The sequence below is a fragment of the Schistocerca serialis genome, chromosome 4 (assembly GCF_023864345.2).
Source record: "Schistocerca serialis cubense isolate TAMUIC-IGC-003099 chromosome 4, iqSchSeri2.2, whole genome shotgun sequence".
Taxonomy (NCBI): domain Eukaryota; kingdom Metazoa; phylum Arthropoda; class Insecta; order Orthoptera; family Acrididae; genus Schistocerca; species Schistocerca serialis.
In genome coordinates this window covers 934,278,051-934,299,127 of record NC_064641.1, presented here as the reverse complement: position 1 = coordinate 934,299,127, position 21,077 = coordinate 934,278,051, and positions in this window count along the sequence as shown.

The window sequence follows — 21,077 nt, the reverse complement described above, 5'->3', positions numbered from 1 at the left end:
TTCCGATGCATCACTTCAGGTTTACTGTATCCCGTGGACCTTCTTATTGACGATGAAACACAGAAATTGCATCCCAATTTAATACAAAAGGCACATTGCCGACTTAAGTACAAGAGGACTGACACTCAAACTTCCTACGATTTGAACCTCTCCTGTGAGTCCAGTTTTAGATTCTGATGCTTCACTTCATGTTTACAGTATCCCTTGGACCTTCTTATTGACGATGAAACACAGAAATAGCATCCGAATTTAATACAAAAAAACACAATGCCGACTTAAGAACAAGAGGACTGACACTCTTCCTTTCTATGATTTGAACCTCTTCTGTGAGTCAAGTTTTTGATTCCGATGCTTCACTTCAAGTTTACCGTATCCCTTGGACCTGCTAATTGACGATGAAACACAGAAATTGCATCCGAATTTAATACAAAGGGCACAATGCCGACTTAAGTAAAAGAGGACTGACACTCTAACTTTCTATGATTAGAACCTCCTTTAAGAGTCCAGTTTTACATTCCGATGCTTCACTTCAGGTTTACTGTATACCTCGGACCTTCTTCTTGACGATGAAACACAGAAATTACATCCGAATTTAATACAAAAGGCACAACGCCGACTTAAGTACAAGACTTCTGACACTCTAACTTTCTATGAATTGAACCTCTCCTGAGAGTCCAGTTTTAGATTCCGATGCTTCACGTCAGGTTTACGGTATTCCTTGGACCCTCTTATTGACAATGAAACACAGAAATTTCATCCGAATTTAATACAAAAGGCACAATGCCGACTTAAGTACAAGGGGACTGACACTCTAACTTTCTATGATTTGAACCTCTCCTGTGAGTTTAGTTTTAGATTCCGATGCTTCACCTTAGGTTTACTGTATACCTTGGACCTTCTTATTGACGATGAAACACAGAAATTGCATCCGAACTTAATACGAAAGGCACAATGCCGACTTAAGTACAAAATGACTGACACTCAAAATTTCTATTATTTGAACCTCTCCTGTGAGTCCAGTTTTAGATTCCGATGCTTCACTTCAGGTTTACTGTATACCTTGGACCTTCTTATAGATGATGAAACACAGAAATTGCATCCGAATTTAATACAAAAGGCACAATGCCAACTTAAGTACAAGAGGACTGACACTCTAAATTTCTATTATTTGAACCTCTCCTGTGAGTCCAGTTTTAGATTCCGATGCTTCACTTCAGGTTTACTGTATACCTTGGACCTTCTTATTGATGATGAAACACAGAAATTGCATCCGAATTTAATACAAAAGGCACAATGCCAACTTAAGTACAAGAGGACTGACACTCTAACTTTCTATGATTTGAACCTCTCCTCTGAGTCCTGTTTTAGATTCCGATGCTTCACTTCAGGTTTACTGTATACCTAGGACCTTCTTATTGACGACGAAACACAGAAATTGCATCCGAATTTAATACAAAAGGGACAATGCCGACTTAAGTACAAGACGACTTACACTGTAACTATCTATGATTTGAACCTCTCCTGTGAGTCCAGTTTTAGATTCCGATGACTCACTTCCGGTTTACTGTATGACTTGGACCTTCATATTGACGATGAAACACAAAAATTGCATCCGAATTTAATACAAAAGGCACAATTACGACTTAAGGACAAGAGGACTGACTCTCTAACCTTCTATGATTTGAACCTCTCCTGTGAGTCCAGGTTTAGTTTCCGATGCTTCACTTCAGATTTACTGTATCCCTTGGATCTTCATATTGACGATGGAACACAGAAATTGAATCCGAATTTAATACAAAAGGCACAATGCCGACTCAAGTACAAGAGGACTAACACTCTAACTTTCTATGATTTGAACCTCTCCTTTGAGACCTGTTTTAGATTCCGATGCTTCACTTCAGGTTTACTGTATATCTTGGACCTTCTTATTGATGATGAAACACAGAAATTGCATCCGAATTTAATACAAAAGGCACAATGCCGACTTAAGTGCAAGACTTCCGACACTCTAATTTTCTATGAATTGAACCTCTCCTGAGAGTCCAGTTTTAGATTCCGATGCTTCACGTCCGGTTTACTGTATTCCTTGGACCCTCTTATTGACAATGAAACACAGAAATTTCATCCGAATTTAATACAAAATGCACAATGCCGAGTTAAGTACAAGGGGACTGACACTCTAACTTTCTATGATTTGAACCTCTCCTGTGAGTTTAGTTTTAGATTCCGATGCTTCACCTTAGGTTTACTGTATACCTTGGACCTTGTTATTGACGATGAAACACAGAGATTGCATCCGAACTTAATACAAAAGGCACAATGCCGACTTAAGTACAAAGGACTGACACTCTAAATTTCTATTATTTGAACCTCTCCTGTGAGTCCAGTTTTAGATTCCGATGCTTCACTTCAGGTTTTCTGTATCCCGTGGACCTTCTTATTGATGTTGAAACACAGAAATTGCATCCGAATTTAATACAAATGGCACAATGCCGACTTAAGTACAAGGGGACTGACACTCTAACTTTCTATGATTTGAACCTCTCCTGTGAGTCCAGTTTTATATTCCGATGCTTCACTTGAGTTTTACTGTATACTTTGGACCTTCTTATTGACGATGAAACACAGAAATTGCTAACGAAATTAATACCAAAGGCACAATGGCGACTTAAGTACAAGACTTCTGACACTCTAACTTTCTATGATTTGAACCTCTCCTGTGAGTCCATGTTTAGATTCCGATGCTTCACTTCAGATTCACTGTATCCATTGGACTTTCATATTAGCGATGGAACACCGAAATTGCATCCGAATTTAATACAAATGGCACAATGCCGACTTAAGTACAAGAGGACTGACACTCTAACTTTCTATGATTTGAACCTCTCCTTTGAGTCCAGTTTTAGATTCCGATGCTTCACTTCAGGTTTACTATATACCTTGGACCTTCTTATTGACGATGAAGCACAGAAATTGCATCCGAATTTAATACAAAAGGCACAATGCCGAATTAAGAACAAAGGGACTGACACTCTACATTTATATTATTTGAATCTCTCCTGTGAGTCCAGTTTTGGATTCCGATGCTCCACTTCAGGTTTAATGTATCCCGTGGACCTCCTTATTGACGATGAAACACAGAAATTGCATCCGAATTTAATACAAAAGGCACAATGCCGACTTAAGTACAAGATGACTGACACTCAAACTTCCTACGATTTGAACCTCTCCTGTGAGTCCAGTTTTAGATTCCGATGCAGTACTTCATGTTTACAGTATCCCTTGGACCTTCTTATTGACGATGAAACGCAGAAATTGCATGCGAATTTAAACAAAAAAACACAATGCCGACCTAAGAACAAGAGGACTGACACTCTTCCTTTCTATGATTTAACCTCTCCTGTGAGTCGAGTTTTAGATTCCGATGCTTCACTTCAGGTTTACTGTATCCCGTGGACCTTCTTATTGACGATGAAACACAGAAATTGCATCCCAATTTAATACAAAAGGCACATTGCCGACTTAAGTACAAGAGGACTGACACTCAAACTTCCTACGATTTGAACCTCTCCTGTGAGTCCAGTTTTAGATTCCGATGCTTCACTTCATGTTTACAGTATCCCTTGGACCTGCTAATTGACGATGAAACACAGAAATTGCATCCGAATTTAATACAAAGGGCACAATGCCGACTTAAGTAAAAGAGGACTGACACTCTAACTTTCTATGATTAGAACCTCCATTAAGAGTCCAGTTTTACATTCCGATGCTTCACTTTAGGTTTACTGTATACCTTGGACCTTCTTCTTGATGATGAAACACAGAAATTACATCCGAATTTAATACAAAAGGCACAATGCCGACTTAAGTACAAGACTTCTGACACTCTAACTTTCTATGAATTGAACCTCTCCTGAGAGTCCAGTTTTAGATTCCGATGCTTCACGTCAGGTTTACGGTATTCCTTGGACCCTCTTATTGACAATGAAACACAGAAATTTCATCCGAATTTAATACAAAAGGCACAATGCCGACTTAAGTACAAGGGGACTGACACTCTAACTTTCTATGATTTGAACCTCTCCTGTGAGTTTAGTTTTAGATTCCGATTCTTCACCTTAGGTTTACTGTATACCTTGGACCTTCTTATTGACGATGAAACACAGAAATTGCATCCGAACTTAATACAAAAGGCACAATGCCGACTTAAGTACAAAAGGACTGACACTCTAAATTTCTATTATTTGAACCTCTCCTGTGAGTCCAGTTTTAGATTCCGATGCTTCACTTCAGGTTTACTGTATACCTTGGACCTTCTTATTGATGATGAAACACAGAAATTGCATCCGAATTTAATACAAAAGGCACAATGCCAACTTAAGTACAAGAGGACTGACACTCTAACTTTCTATGATTTGAACCTCTCCTCTGAGTCCTGTTTTAGATTCCGATGCTTCACTTCAGGTTTACTGTATACCTTGGACCTTCTTATTGACGACGAAACACAGAAATTGCATCCGAATTTAATACAAAAGGGACAATGCCGACTTAAGTACAAGAGGACTGACACTCTAACTATCGATGACTTGAACCTCTCCTGTGAGTCCAGTTTTAGATTCCGATGACTCACTTCCGGTTTACTGTATGACTTGGACCTTCATATTGACGATGAAACACAAAAATTGCATCCAAATTTAATACAAAAGGCACAATTACGACTTAAGGACAAGAGGACTGACTCTCTAACCTTCAATGATTTGAACCTCTCCTGTGAGTCCAGGTTTAGATTCCGATGCTTCACTTCAGATTTACTGTATCCCTTGGACCTTCATATTGACGATGGAACACAGAAATTGAATCCGAATTTAATACAAATGGCACAATGCCGACTTAAGTACAACAGGACTAACACTCTAACTTTCTATGATTTGAACCTCTCCTTTGAGACCAGTTTTAGATTCCGATGCTTCACTTCAGGTTTACTGTATACCTTGGACCTTCTTATTGATGATGAAACACAGAAATTGCATCCGAATTTAATACAAAAGGCACAATGCCGACTTAAGTACAAGATGACTGTCACTCTAACTTTCAATGATTAGAACCTCTTTTAAGTGTCCAGTGTTACATTCCGATGCTTCAATTCAGGTTTACTGTATACCTAGGACCTTCTTATGGACGATGAAACTCAGAAATTACATCCGAATTTAATACAAAAGGCACAATGCCGACTTAAGTGCAAGACTTCCGACACTCTAACGTTCTATTAATCGAACCTCTCCAGAGAGTCCAGTTTTAGATTCCGATGCTTCACGTCAGGTTTACTGTATTCCTTGGACCCTCTTATTGACAATGAAACACAGAAATTTCATCCGAATTTAATACAAAATGCACAAAGCCGAGTTAAGTAGAAGGGGACTGACAATCTAACTTTCTATGATTTGAACCTCTCCTGTGAGTTTAGTTTTAGATTCCGATGCTCCACCTTAGGTTTACTGTATACCTTGGACCTTGTTATTGACGATGAAACACAGAAATTGCATCCGAACTTAATACAAAAGGCACAATGCCGACTTAAGTACAAAAGGACTGACACTCTAAATTTCTATTATTTGAACCTCTCCTGTGAGTCCAGTTTTAGATTCCGATGCTTCACTTCAGGTTTACTGTATCCCGTGGACCTTCTTATTGATGATGAAACACAGAAATTGCATCCGAATTTAATACAAATGGCACAATGCCGACTTAAGTACAAGAGGACTGACACTCTAACTTTCTATGATTTGAACCTCTCCTTTGAGTCCAGTTTTAGATTCCGATGCTTCACTTCAGGTTTACTGTATACCTTGGATCTTCTTATTGACGATGAAGCACAGAAATTGCATCCGAATTTAATACAAAAGGCACAATGCCGAATTAAGAACAAAGGGACTGACAATCTACATTTATATTATTTGAATCTCTCCTGTGAGTCCAGTTTTAGATTCCGATGCTCCACTTCAGGTTTAATGTATCCCGTGGACCTCCTTATTGACGATGAAACACAGAAATTGCATCCGAATTTAATACAAAAGGCACAATGCCGACTTAAGTACAAGATGACTGACACTCAAACTTCCTACGATTTGAACCTCTCCTGTGAGTCCAGTTTTAGATTCCGATGCTGTACTTCATGTTTACAGTATCCCTTGGACCTTCTTATTGACGATGAAGCACAGAAATTGCATGCGAAGTTAAACAAAAAACACAATGCCGACCTAAGAACAAGAGGACTGACACTCTTCCTTTCTATGATTTGAACCTCTTCTGTGAGTCAAGTTTTTGATTCCGATGCTTCACTTCAAGTTTACTGTATCCCTTGGACTTGCTTATTGACGATGAAACACAGATATTGCATCCAAATTTAATACAAAGGGCACAATGCCGACTTAAGTACAAGAGGACTGACACTCTAACTTTCTATAATTAGAACCTCCTTTAAGAGTCCTGTTATACATTCCGATGCTTCACTTCAGGTTTACTGTATACCTTGTACCTTCTTCTTGACGATGAAACACAGAAATTACATCCGAATTTAATACAAAAGACACAATGCCGACTTAAGTACAAGACTTCTGACACTCTAACTTTCTATGAATTGAACCTCTCCTGAGAGTCCAGTTTTAGATTCCGATGCTTCACGTCAGGTTTACTGTATTCCTTGGGCCCTCTTGTTGACGATGAAACACATAAATTTCATCCGAATTTAATACAAAAGGCACAATGCCGACTTAAGTACAAGGGGACTGACACTCAAACTTTCTATGATTTGAACCTCTCCTGTGAGTCCATTTTTAGATTCCGATGCTTCCCTTCAGGTTTACTGTATACCTTGGACCTTCTTATTGACGATGAAGCCCAGAAATTGCATCCGAATTTAATACAAAAGACACAATGCCGACTTAAGTGCATAAGGACTGACACTCTAAATTTCTATTATTTTAACCTCTCCTGTGAGTCCAGTTTTAGATTCCGATACTTCACTTCAGGTTTACTGTATACATTGGACCTTATTATTGACGATGAAACACAGAAATTGCATCCGAATTTATTACAAAAGGCATAATGCCGACTTAAGTACAAGAGGACTGACACTCTAACTTTCTATGATTTCAACCTCTCCCGTGAGTCCAGTTTTAGTTTCCGATGGTTCACTTCAGGTGTGCTGTATCCCGTGGTCCTTCTTATTGACGATGAAACACAGATATTGCATCTGAATTTAATGCAAAAGGCACAATGCCGACTTAAGTACAAAAGGACTGACACTCTAAATTTCTATTATTTGAACCTCTCCTGTGAGTCCAGTTTTAGATTCCGATGCTTCACTTCAGGTTTACTGTATCCCGTGGACCTTCTTATTGACGATGAAACACAGAAATTGCATCCCAATTTAATACAAAAGGCACATTGCCGACTTAAGTACAAGAGGACTGACACTCAAACTTCCTACGATTTGAACCTCTCCTGTGAGTCCAGTTTTAGATTCTGATGCTTCACTTCATGTTTACAGTATCCCTTGGACCTTCTTATTGACGATGAAACACAGAAATTGCATCCGAATTTAATACAAAAAAACACAATGCCGACTTAAGAACAAGAGGACTGACACTCTTCCTTTCTATGATTTGAACCTCTTCTGTGAGTCAAGTTTTTGATTCCGATGCTTCACTTCAAGTTTACCGTATCCCTTGGACCTGCTAATTGACGATGAAACACAGAAATTGCATCCGAATTTAATACAAAGGGCACAATGCCGACTTAAGTAAAAGAGGACTGACACTCTAACTTTCTATGACTAGAACCTCCTTTAAGAGTCCAGTTTTACATTCCGATGCTTCACTTCAGGTTTACTGTATACCTTGGACCTTCATCTTGACGATGAAACACAGAAATTACATCCGAATTTAATACAAAAGGCACAATGCCGACTTAAGTACAAGACTTCAACACTCTAACTTTCTATGAATTGAACCTCTCCTTTGAGACCAGTTTTAGATTCCGATGCTTCACGTCAGGTTTACGGTATTCCTTCGGCCCTCTTATTGACAATGAAACACAGAAACTTCATCCTAATTTAATACAAAAGGCACAATGCCGACTTAAGTACAAGGGGACTGACACTCTAACTTTCTATGATTTGAACCTCTCCTGTGAGTTTAGTTTTAGATTCCGATGCTTCACCTTAGGTTTACTGTATACCTTGGACCTTCTTATTGACGATGAAACACAGAAATTGCATCCGAACTTAATACAAAAGGCACAATGCCGACTTAAGTACAAAAGGACTGACACTCTAAATTTCTATTATTTGAACCTCTCCTGTGAGTCCAGTTTTAGATTCCGATGCTTCACTTCAGGTTTACTGTATACCTTGGACCTTCTTATTGATGATGAAACACAGAAATTGCATCCGAATTTAATACAAAAGGCACAATGCCAACTTAAGTACAAGAGGACTGACACTCTAACTTTCTATGATTTGAACCTCTCCTCTGAGTCCTGTTTTAGATTCCGATGCTTCACTTCAGGTTTACAGTATACCTTGGACCTTCTTATTGACGACGAAACACAGAAATTGCATCCGAATTTAATACAAAAGGGACAATGCCGACTTAAGTACAAGAGGACTGACACTCTAACTTTCTATGATTTGAACCTCTCCTTTGAGACCAGTTTTAGATTCCGATGCTTCACTTCAGGTTTACTGTATACCTTGGACCTTCTTATTGATGATGAAATACAGAAATTGCATCCGAATTTAATACAAAAGGCACAATGCCGACTTAAGTACAAGAGGACTGTCACTCTAACTTTCTATGATTAGAACCTCTTTTAAGTGTCCAGTGTTACATTCCGATGCTTCAATTTAGGTTTACTGTATACCTAGGACCTTCTCATTGACGATGAAACTCAGAAATTACATCCGAAATTAATACAAAAGGCATAATGCCGACTTAAGTGCAAGACTTCCGACACTCTAATTTTCTATGAATTGAACCTCTCCTGAGAGTCCAGTTTTAGATTCCGATGCTTCACGTCAGGTTTACTGTATTCCTTGGACCCTCTTATTGACAATGAAACACAGAAATTTCATCCGAATTTAATACAAAAGCACAATGCCGACTTAAGTACAAAGGGACTGACACTCTAACTTTCTATGATTTGAACCTCTCCTGTGAGTTTAGTTTTAGATTCCGATGCTTCACCTTAGGTTTTCTGTATACCTTGGACCTTCTTATTGACGATGAAACACAGAAATTGCATCCGAACTTAATACAAAAGGCACAATGCCGACTTAAGTACAAAAGGACTGACACTCTAAATTTCTATTATTTGAACGTCTCCTGTGAGTCCAGTTTTAGATTCCGAAGCTTCACTTCAGGTTTACTGTATCCCGTGGACCTTCTTATTGATGATGAAACACAGAAATTGCATCCGAATTTAATACAAATGGCACAATGCCGACTTAAGTACAAGAGGACTGACACTCTAACTTTCTATGATTTGAACCTCTCCTGTGAGTCCAGTTTTAGATTCCGATGCTGCACTTGAGTTTTACTGTATACCTTGGACCTTCTTATTGACGATGAAACACAGAATTAGCATCCGAATTTAATACAAAAGGCACAATGCCGACTTAAGTACAAGAGGACTGACTCTCTAAGTTTCTATGATTTGAACCTCTCCTGTGAGTCCAGGTTTAGATTCCGATGCTTCACTTCAGAATTACTGTATCCATTGGACTTTCATATTAACGATGGAACACAGAAATTGCATCCGAATTTAATACAAAAGGCACAATGCCGACTTAAGTACAAGAGGACTGACACTCTAACTTTCTATGATTTGAACATCTCCTTTGAGTCCAGTTTTAGATTCCGATGCTTCACTTCAGGTTTACTATATACCTTGAGCCTTCTTATTGACGATGAAGCACAGAAATTGCATCCGAATTTAATACAAAAGGCACAAAGCCGACTTAAGAACAAAAGGACTGACACTCTAAATTTCTATTATTTGAATCTCCCCTGTGAGTCCAGTTTTAGATTCCGATGCTTCACTTCAGGTTTACTGTATCCCGTGGACCTCCTTATTGACGACGAAACACAGAAATTGCATCCGAATTTAATACAAAAGGCACAATGTCGACTTAAGTACAAGAGGACTGACACTCAAACTTCCTACGATTTGAACCTCTCCTGTGAGTCCAGTTTTAGATTCTGATGCTTCACTTCATGTTTACAGTATCCCTTGGACCTTCTTATTGACGATGAAACACAGAAATTGCATCCGAATTTAAACAAAAAAACACAATGCCGACCTAAGTACAAGGGGACTGACACTCTTCCTTTCTATGATTTGAACCTCTTCTGTGACTCAAGTTTTTGATTCCGATGCGTCACTTCAAGTTTACTGTATCCCTTGGACCTGCTTATTGACGATGAAACACAGATATTGCATCCGAATTTGATACAAAGGGCACAATGCCGACTTAAGTACAAGAGGACTGACACTCTAACTTTCTATGATTAGAACCTCCTTTAAGAGTCCAGTTTTACATTCCGATGCTTCACTTCAGGCTTACTGTATACCTTGGACCTTCTTCTTGACGATGAAACACAGAAATTACATCCGAATTTAATACAAAAGACACAATGCCGACTTAAGTACAAGACTTCTGACACTCTAACTCCCTATGAATTGAACCTCTCCTGAGAGTCCAGTTTTAGATTCCGATGCTTCACGTCGGGTTTACTGTATTCCTTGGACCCTCTTATTGACGATGAAACACATAAATTTCATCCGAATTTAATACAAAAGGCACAATGCCGACTTAAGTACAAGGGAACTGACACTCAAACTTTCTATGATTTTAACCTCTCCTGTGAGTCCAGTTTTAAATTCCGATGCTTCACTTCAGGTTTACTGTATACCTTGGACCTTCTTATTGACGATGAAGCACAGAAATTGCATCCGAATTTAATTCAAAAGGCACAATGCCGACTTAAGTACAAAAGGACTGACACTCTAAATTTCTATTATTTGAACCTCTCCTGTGACTCCAGTTTTAGATTCCGATGCTTCACTTCAGGTTTACTGTATCCCGTGGACCTTCTTATTGACGATGAAACACAGAAATTGCATCCGAATTTAATACAAAAGCACAATACCGACTTAAGTACAAGAGGACTGACACACTAACTTTCTATGATTTGAACCACTCCTGAGAGTCCAGTTTTAGATTCCGATGCTTCACTTCAGGTTTACTGTATACATTGGACCTTCTTATTGACGATGAAACACAGAAATTGCATCCGAATTTATTACAAAAGGCATAATGCCGACTTAAGTACAAGAGGTCTGACACTCTAACTTTCTATGATTTCAACCTCTAACGTGAGTCCAGTTTTAGTTTCTGATGGTTGACTTCAGGTGTGCTGTATCCCTTGGTCCTTCTTATTGACGATGAAACACAGATATTGCATCCGAATTTAATACAAAAAGCACAATGCCGACTTAAGTACAAAAGGACTGACACTCTAAATCTCTATTATTTGAACCTCTCCTGTGAGTCCAGTTTTAGATTCCGATGCTTCACTTCAGGTTTACTGTATCCCGTGGACATTTTTATTGACGATGAAACACAGAAATTGCATCCCAATTTAATACAAAACGCACATTTCCGACTTAAGTACAAGAGGACTGACACTCAAACTTCCTACGATTTGAACCTCTCCTGTGAGTCCAGTTTTAGATTCCGATGCTTCACTTCAGGTTTACTGTATACCTTGGACCTTCTTATTGACGATGAAACACAGAAATTGCATCCGAATTTATTACAAAAGGCATAATGCCGACTTAAGTACAAGAGGACTGACACTCTAACTTTCTATGATTTGAACCTCTCCTGTGAGTCCAGTTTTAGGTTCCGATGCTTCACTTCAGGTTTACTGTATACCTTGGACCTTCTTATTGACGATGAAACACAGGAATTGCATCCGAATTTAATACAAAAGCAAATTGCCAACTGAAGTACATGCGGACTGACACTTTAACTTTCTATGATTTTAACCTCTCCTGTGAGTCCTGTTTTAGATTCCGATGCTTTACTTCAGGTTTACTGTATACCTTGGACCTTCTTATTGACGATGAAACACAGAAATTGCATTCGAATTTAATACAAATGGCACAATGCCGACTTAAGTTCAAGAGGACTGACACTCTAACTTTCTATGATTTGAACCTCTCCTGTGAGTCCAGTTTTAGATTCCGATTCTTCACTTGAGGTTTACTGTATACCTTGGACCTTCTTATTGACGATGAAACACAGAAATTGCATCTGAATTTAATACAAATGGCACAATGACGACCTAAGTACAAGAGGACGGACACTTTAACTTTCTATGATTTGAACCTCTCCTGTGAGTCCAGTTTTAGATTCCGATGCTTCACTTCAGGTTTACTGTATCCCGTGGACCTTCTTATTGACGAAGAAACACAGAAATTGCAATCGAATTTAATACAAAAGGCACAATGCCGACTTAAGTAGAAGAGGACTGATACTCTAATTTTCTATGATTTGAACCTCTCCTGTGAGTCCAGTTTTAGATTCCGGTGACTCACTTCCGGTTTACTGTTTCCCTTGGACCTTCATATTGACGATGAAACACAGAAATTGCATCCGAATTTAATACAAAAAGCACAATGGCGACTTAAGTACAAAAGGACTGACACTCTAAATTTCTATTATTTGAACCTCTCCTGTGAGTCCAGTTTTCGATTCCGATGCTTCACTTCAGGTTTACTGTAACCCGTGGACCTTCTTATTGACGATGAAACACATAAATTGCATCCGAATTTAATACAAAAGCACAATGCCGACTTAAGTACAAGAGAACTGACACTCTAACTTTCTTTGATTTGAACCTCTCCTGTGAGTCAAGTTTTAGATTCCGATGCTTCACTTCAGGTTTACTGTATACCTTGGACCTTCTTAATGACGATGAAACACAGAAATTGCATCCAAATTTAATACAAAGGGCACAATGCCGACTTAAGTACAAGAGGACTGACACTCTAACTTTCTATGATTTCAACCTCTCCCGTGAGTCCAGTTTTAGTTTCCGATGGTTCACTTCAGGTGTGCTGTATCCCTTGGTCCTTCTTATTGACGATGAAACACAGAGATTGCATCCGAATTTAATACAAAATCACAATGCCGACTTAAGTACAAGTGGACTGATACTATAAATTTCTATTATTTGAACCTCTCCTGTGAGTCCAGTTTTAGATTCCGATGCTTCAATTCAGGTTTACTGTATCCTGTGGACCTTTTTAATGACGATGAAACACAGAAATTGCATCCGAATTTAATACAAAAGGCACATTGCCGACTTAAGTACAAGAGGACTGACACTCAAACTTCCTACGATTTGAACCTCTCCTGTGAGTCCAGTTTTAGATTCCGATGCTTCATTTCATGTTTACAGTATCCCTTGGACCTTCTTATTGACGATGAAACACAGAAATTGCATCCGAATATAATACTAAAAAACACAATGCCGACATAAGTACAAGAGGACAAACACTCTTCCTTTCTATGATTTGAACCTCTTCTGTGAGTCAAGTTTTTGATTCCGATGCTTCACTTCAGGTTTACTGTATCCCTTGGACCTGCTAATTGACGATGAAACACAGAAATTGCATCCGAATTTAATACAAAGGGCACAATGCCGACCTAAGTACACGAGGACTGACACTCTAACTTTCTATGATTAGAACCTCCTATAAGAGTCCTATTTTACATTCCGATGCTTCACTTCAGGTTTACTGTATACCTTGGACCTTCTTATTGACGATGAAGCACAGAAATTGCATCCGAATTTAATACAAAAGGCACAATGCCGACTTAAGTACAAAAGGACTGACACTCTAAATTTCTATTATTTGAACCTCTCCTGTGAGTCCAGTTTTTGATTCCGATGCTCACTTCAGGTTTACTGTATCCCGTGGACCTTCTTATTGACGATGAAACACAGAAATTGCATCCGAATTTAATACATAGCAGAATGCCGACTTAAGTACAAGAGGACTGACACTCTAACTTTCTATTATTTGAACCTCTCCAGTGAGTCCAGTTTTAGATTCCGATGCTTCTCTTCAGGTTTCCTGTATCCCGTGGACCTTCCTATTGACGATGAAACACAGAAATTGCATCCGAATTTAATACAAAAGGCACAATGCCAACTAAAGTACAAGAGGACTGACACTCAAACTTCCTACGATTTGAACCTCTCCTGTGAGTCCAGTTTTAGATTCCGATGCTTCACTTCATGTTTACAGTATCCCTTGGACCTTCTTATTGACGACGAAACACAGAAATTGCATCCAAATTTAATACAAAATAACACAATGCCGACTTAAGTGCAAGAGGCCTGGCACTCTTCCTTTCTATGATTTGAACCTCTTCTGTGAGTCAAGTTTTTGATTCCGATGCTTCACTTCAAGTTTACTGTATCCCTTGGACCTGCTTATTGACGATGAAACACAGAAATTGCATCCGAATTTAATACAAAGGGCACAATGCCGACTTAAGTACAAGAGGACTGACACTCTAACTTTCTATTATTAGAAGCTCCTTTAAGAGTCCAGTTTTACATTCCGATGCTTCACTTCAGGTTTACTGTATACCTTGGACCTTCTTCTTGACGATGAAACACAGATATCACATCCGAATTTAATACAAAAGGCACAATGCCAACTTAAGTTCAAGAGGACTGCCACTTTAACTTTCTATGATTTGAACCTCTCCTGTGAGTACTGTTTTAGATTCCGATGCTTCACTTCAGGTTTACTGTATACCTTGGACCTTCTTATTGACGATGAAACACAGAAATTTGCATCCGAATTTATTACAAAAGGCATAATGCCGACTTAAGTACAAGAGGACTGACACTCTAACTTTCTATGATTTCAACCTCTCCCGTGAGTCCAGTTTTAGTTTCCGATGGTTCATTTCAGGTGTACTGTATCACTTGGTCCTTCTTATTGACGATGAAACACAGAAATTGCATCCGAATTTAATACGAAAGGCACAATGCCAACTTAAGTTCAAGAGGACTGACACTTTAACTTTCTATGAATTGAACCTCTCCTGTGAGTCCTGTTTTAGATTCCGATGCTTCACTTCAGGTTTACTGTATACCTTGGACCTTCTTATTGACGATGAAACACAGAAATTGCATCCGAATTTAATACAAATGGCACAATGACGACTTAAGTACAAGAGGACGGACACTCTAACTTTCTTTGATTTGAACCTCTCCTGTGAGTCCAGTTTTAGATTCCGATGCTTCACTTCAGGTTTACTGTATCCCTTGGACCTTCTTATTGACGATGAAACACAGAAATTGCGTCCGAAATTAATACTAAAGGCACAATGCCGACTTATGTACAAGACTTCTGACACTCTAACTTTCTATGAATTGAACCTCTCCTGAGAGTCCAGTTTTAGATTCCGATGCTTCACGTCAGGTTTACTGTATTCCTTGGACACTCTTATTGACGATGAAACACATAAATTTCATCCGAATTTAATACAAAAGGCACAATGCCGACTTAAGTACAAGGGGACTGACACTCTAACTTTCTATTATTTGAACCTCTCCTGTGAGTCCAGTTTTTGATTCCGATGCTCACTTCAGGTTTACTGTATCCCGTGGACCTTCTTATTGAGGATGAAACACAGAAATTGCATCCGAATTTAATACAAAGGCACAATGCCGACTTAAGTACAAGAGGACTGACACTCTGACTTTCTATGATTTGAACGTCTCCAGTGAGTCCAGTTTTAAGTTCCGATGCTTCACTTCAGGTTTACGGTATACCTTGGACCTTCTTATTGACGATGAAACACAGAAATTGCATCCGAATTTATTACAAAAGGGATAATGCTGACTTAAGTACAAGAGGACTGACACTCCATCTTTCTATTATTTGAACCTCTCCTGTGAGTCCAGTTTTTGATTCCGATGCTCACTTCAGGTTTACTGTATCCCGTGGACCTTCTTATTGACGATGAAACACTGAAATTGCATCCGAATTTAATACAAAAGCACAATGCCGACTTAAGTACAACAGGACTGACACTCTGATTTTCTATGATTTGAACCTCTACTGTGAGTCCAGTTTTAAGTTCCGATGCTTCACTTCAGGTTTACTGTATACCTTGGACCTTCTTATTGACGATGAAACACAGAAATTGCATCCGAATTTCTTACAATAGGCATAATGCCGACTTAAGTACAAGAGGACTGACACTCTAACTTTCTATGATTTCAACCTCTCCCGTGAGTCCAGGTTTAGTTTCCGATGGTTCACTTCAGGTGTACCGTATCCCTTGGTCCCTCTTATTGACGATGAAACACAGGAATTGCATCCGAATTTAATACAAAACAAATTTCCAACTGAAGTACAAGAGGACTGACACTTTAACTTTCTATGATTTGAACCTCTCCTGTGAGTCCTGTTTTAGATTCCGATGCTTCACTTCAGGTTTACTGTATACCTTGGACCTTCTCATTGACGAGGAAACACAGAAATTGCATCCGAATTTAATACAAATGGCACAATGCCGACTTAAGTACAAGAGGACTGACACTCTAACTTTCTGTGATTTGAACCTCTCCTGTGAGTCCAGTTTTAGATTCCGATGCTTCACTTCAGGTTTACTGTATCCCATAGACCTTCTTATTGACGAAGAAACACAGAAATTGCAATCGAATTTAATACAAAAGGCACAATGCCGATTTAAGTACAAGAGGACTGATACTCTAACTTTCTATGATTTGAACCTCTCCTGTGAGTCCAGTTTTAGATTCCGATGACGCACTTCCGGTTTACTGTATCCCTTGGACCTGCTTATTGACGATGAAACACAGAAATTGCATCCGAATTTAATACAAAATAACACAATGCCGACTTAAGTACAGGAGGACTGACACTCTTCCTTTCTATGATTTGAACCTCTTCTGTGAGTCAAGTTTTTGATTCCGATGCTTCACTTCAAGTTTATTGTATCCCTTGGACCTGCTTATTGACGATGAAACACAGAAATTGCATCCGAATTTAATACAAAGGGCACAATGCCGACTTAAGTACAAGAGGAATGACACTCAAACTTTCTATGATTAGAAGCTCCTTTAAGAGTCCAGTTTTACATTCCGATGCTTCACTTCAGGTTTACTGTATACCTTGGACCTTCTTCTTGACGATGAAACACAGATATTACATCCGAATTTAATACAAAAGGCACAATGCCAACTTAAGTTCAAGAGGACTGACACTTTAACTTTCTATGATTTGAACCTCTCCTGTGAGTCCTGTTTTAGATTCCGATGCCTCACTTCAGGTTTACTGTATACCTTGGACCTTCTTATTGACGATGAAACACAGAAATTGCATCCGAATTTATTACAAAAGGCATAATGCCGACTTAAGTACAAGAGGACTGACACTCTAACTTTCTATGATTACAACCTCTCCCGTGAGTCCAGTTTTAGTTTCCGATGGTTCACTTCAGGTGTACTGTATCCCTTGGTCTTTCTTATTGACGATGAAACACAGAAATTGCATCCGAATTTAATTCGAAAGGCACAATGCCAACTTAAGTTCAAGAGGACTGACACTTTAACTTTCTATGAATTGAACCTCTCCTGTGAGTCCTGTTTTAGATTCCGATGCTTCACTTCAGGTTTACTGTATACCTTGGACCTTCTTATTGACGATGAAACACAGAAATTGCATCCGAATTTAATACAAATGGCACAATGACGACTTAGGTACGAGAGGACGGACACTCTAACTTTCTTTGATTTGAACCTGTCCTGTGAGTCCAGTTTTAGATTCCGATGCTTCACTTCAGGTTTACTGTATCCCTTGGACCTTCTTATTGACGATGAAACACAGAAATTGCGTCCGAATTTAATACAAAAGGCACAATGCCGACTTACGTAAAAGACTTCTGACACTCTAACTTTCTATGAATTGAACCTCTCCTGAGAGTCCTGTTTTAGATTCCGATGCTTCACGTCAGGTTTACTGTATTCCTTGGACCCTCTTATTGACGATGAAACACATAAATTTCATCCGAATTTAATACGAAAGGCACAATGCCGAGTTAAGTACGAGGGGACTGACACTCTAACTTTCTATGATTTGAACCTCTCCTGTGAGTCCAGTTTTAGACTCCGATGCTTCACTTCAGGTTTACTGTATACCTTGGACCTTCTTATTGACGATGAAACACAGAAATTGCATCCGAATTTATTACAAAAGGCATAATGCCGACTTAAGTACAAGAGGACTGACACTCTTCCTTTCTATGATTTGAAACTCTTCTGCGAGTCAAGTTTTTGATTCCGATGCTTCACTTCAAGTTTACTGTATCCCTTGGACCTGCTTATTGACGATGAAACACAGAAATTGCATCCGAATTTAATACAAAGGGCACAATGCCGACTTAAGTACAAGAGGAATGACACTCAAACTTTCTATGATTAGAAGCTCCTTTAAGAGTCCAGTTTTACATTCCGATGCTTCACTTCAGGTTTACTGTATACCTTGGACCTTCTTCTTGACGATGAAACACAGATATTACATCCGAATTTAATACAAAAGGCACAATGCCAACTTAAGTTCAAGAGGACTGACACTTTAACTCTCTATGATTTGAACCTCTCCTGTGAGTCCTGTTTTAGATTCCGATGCTTCACTTCGGGTTTACTGTATACCTTGGACCTTCTTATTGACGATGAAACACAGAAATTTGCATCCGAATTTATTGCAAAAGGCATAATGCCGACTTAAGTACAAGAGGACTGACACTCTAACTTTCTATGATTTCAACCTCTCCCGTGAGTCCAGTTTTAGTTTCCGATGGTTCACTTCAGGGGTACTGTATCCCTTGGTCCTTCTTATTGACGATGAAACACAGAAATTGCATCCGAATTTAATACGAAAGGCACAATGCCAACTTAAGTTCAAGAGGACTGACACTTTAACTTTCTATGAATTGAACCTCTCCTGTGAGTCCTGTTTTAGATTCCGATGCTTCACTTCAGGTTTACTGTATACCTTGGACCTTCTTATTGACGATGAAACACAGAAATTGCATCCGAATTTAATACAAATGGCACAATGACGACTTAGGTACGAGAGGACGGACACTCTAACTTTCTTTTATTTGAACCTGTCCTGTGAGTCCAGTTTTAGATTCCGATGCTTCACTTCAGGTTTACTGTATCCCTTGGACCTTCTTATTGACGATGAAACACAGAAATTGCGTCCCAATTTAATACAAAAGGCACAATGCCGACTTATGTACAAGACTTCTGACACTCTAACTTTCTATGAATTGAACCTCTCCTGAGAGTCCAGTTTTAGATTCCGATGCTTCACGTCAGGTTTACTGTATTCCTTGGACCCTCTTATTGACGATGAAACACATAAATTTCATCCGAATTTAATACAAAAGGCACAATGCCGACTTAAGTACAAGGGGACTGACACTCTAACTTTCTATGATTTGAACCGCTCCTGTGAGTCCAGTTTTAGATTCCGATGCTTCACTTCAGGTTTACTGTATACCTTGGACCTTCTTATTGACGATGAAGCACAGAAATTGTATCCGAATTTAATACAAAAGGCACAATGCCGACTTAAGTACAAAAGGACTGACACTCTAAATTTCTATTATTTGAACCTCTCCTGTGAGTCCAGTTTTTGATTCCGATGCTTCACTTCAGGTTTACTGTATCCCGTGGACCTTCTTATTGACGATGAAACACAGAAATTGCATCCGAATTTAATACAAAAGCACAATGCCGTTTTAAGTACAAGAGGACTGACACTCTAACTTTCTATGATTTGAACCTCTCCTGTGAGTCCAGTTTTAGATTCCGATTCTTCACTTCAGGTTTACTGTATCCCTTGGACCTTCTTATTGACGATGAAACACAGAAATTTCGTCCGGATTTAATACAAAAGGCACAATGCTGACTTACGTACAAGACTTCTGACACTCTAACTTTCTATGAATTGAACCTCTCCTGAGAGTCCAGTTTTAGATTCCGATGCTTCACGTCAGGTTTACTGTATTCCTTGGACCCTCTTATTGACGATGAAACACATAAATTTCATCCGAATTTAATACAAAAGGCACAATGCCGACTTAAGTACAAGGGGACTGACACTCTAACTATCTATGATTTGAACCTCTCCTGTGAGTCCAGTTTTAGATTCCGATGCTTCACTTCAGGTTTACTGTATACCTTGGACCTTCTTATTGACGATGACACACAGAAATTGCATCCGAATTTAATACAAATGGCACAATGCCGACTTAAGTACAAGAGGACTGACACTCTAACTTTCTATGATTTGAACCTCTCCTGTGAGTCCAGTTTTAGATTCCGATGCTTCACTTGAGGTTTACTGTATACCTTGGACCTTCTTATTGACGATGAAACACAGAAATTGCATCCGAATTTGTTACAAATGGCAAAATGCCGACATAAGTACAAGAGGACTGACACTCTAACTTTCTATGATTTCAACCTCTCCCGTGAGTCCAGTTTTAGTTTCCGATGGTTCACTTCAGGTGTACTGTATCCCTTGGTCCTTCTTATTGACGATGAAACACAGAAATTGCATCCGAATTTAATACAAAAGGCACAATGCCGACTTAAGTACAAAAGGTCTGACACTCTAAATTTCTATTATTTGAACCTCTCCTGTGAGTCCAGTTTTAGATTCCGATGCTTCACTTCAGGTTTACTGTATCCCGTGGACCTTCTTATTGACGATGAAACACAGAAATTGCATCCGAATTTAATACAAAAGGCACAATGCCGACTTAAGTACAAGAGGACTGACACTCAAACTTCCTACGATTTCAACCTGTCCTGTGAGTCCAGTTTTAAGTTCCGATGCTTCACTTCAGGTTTACTGTATACCTTGGACCTTCTTATTGACGATGA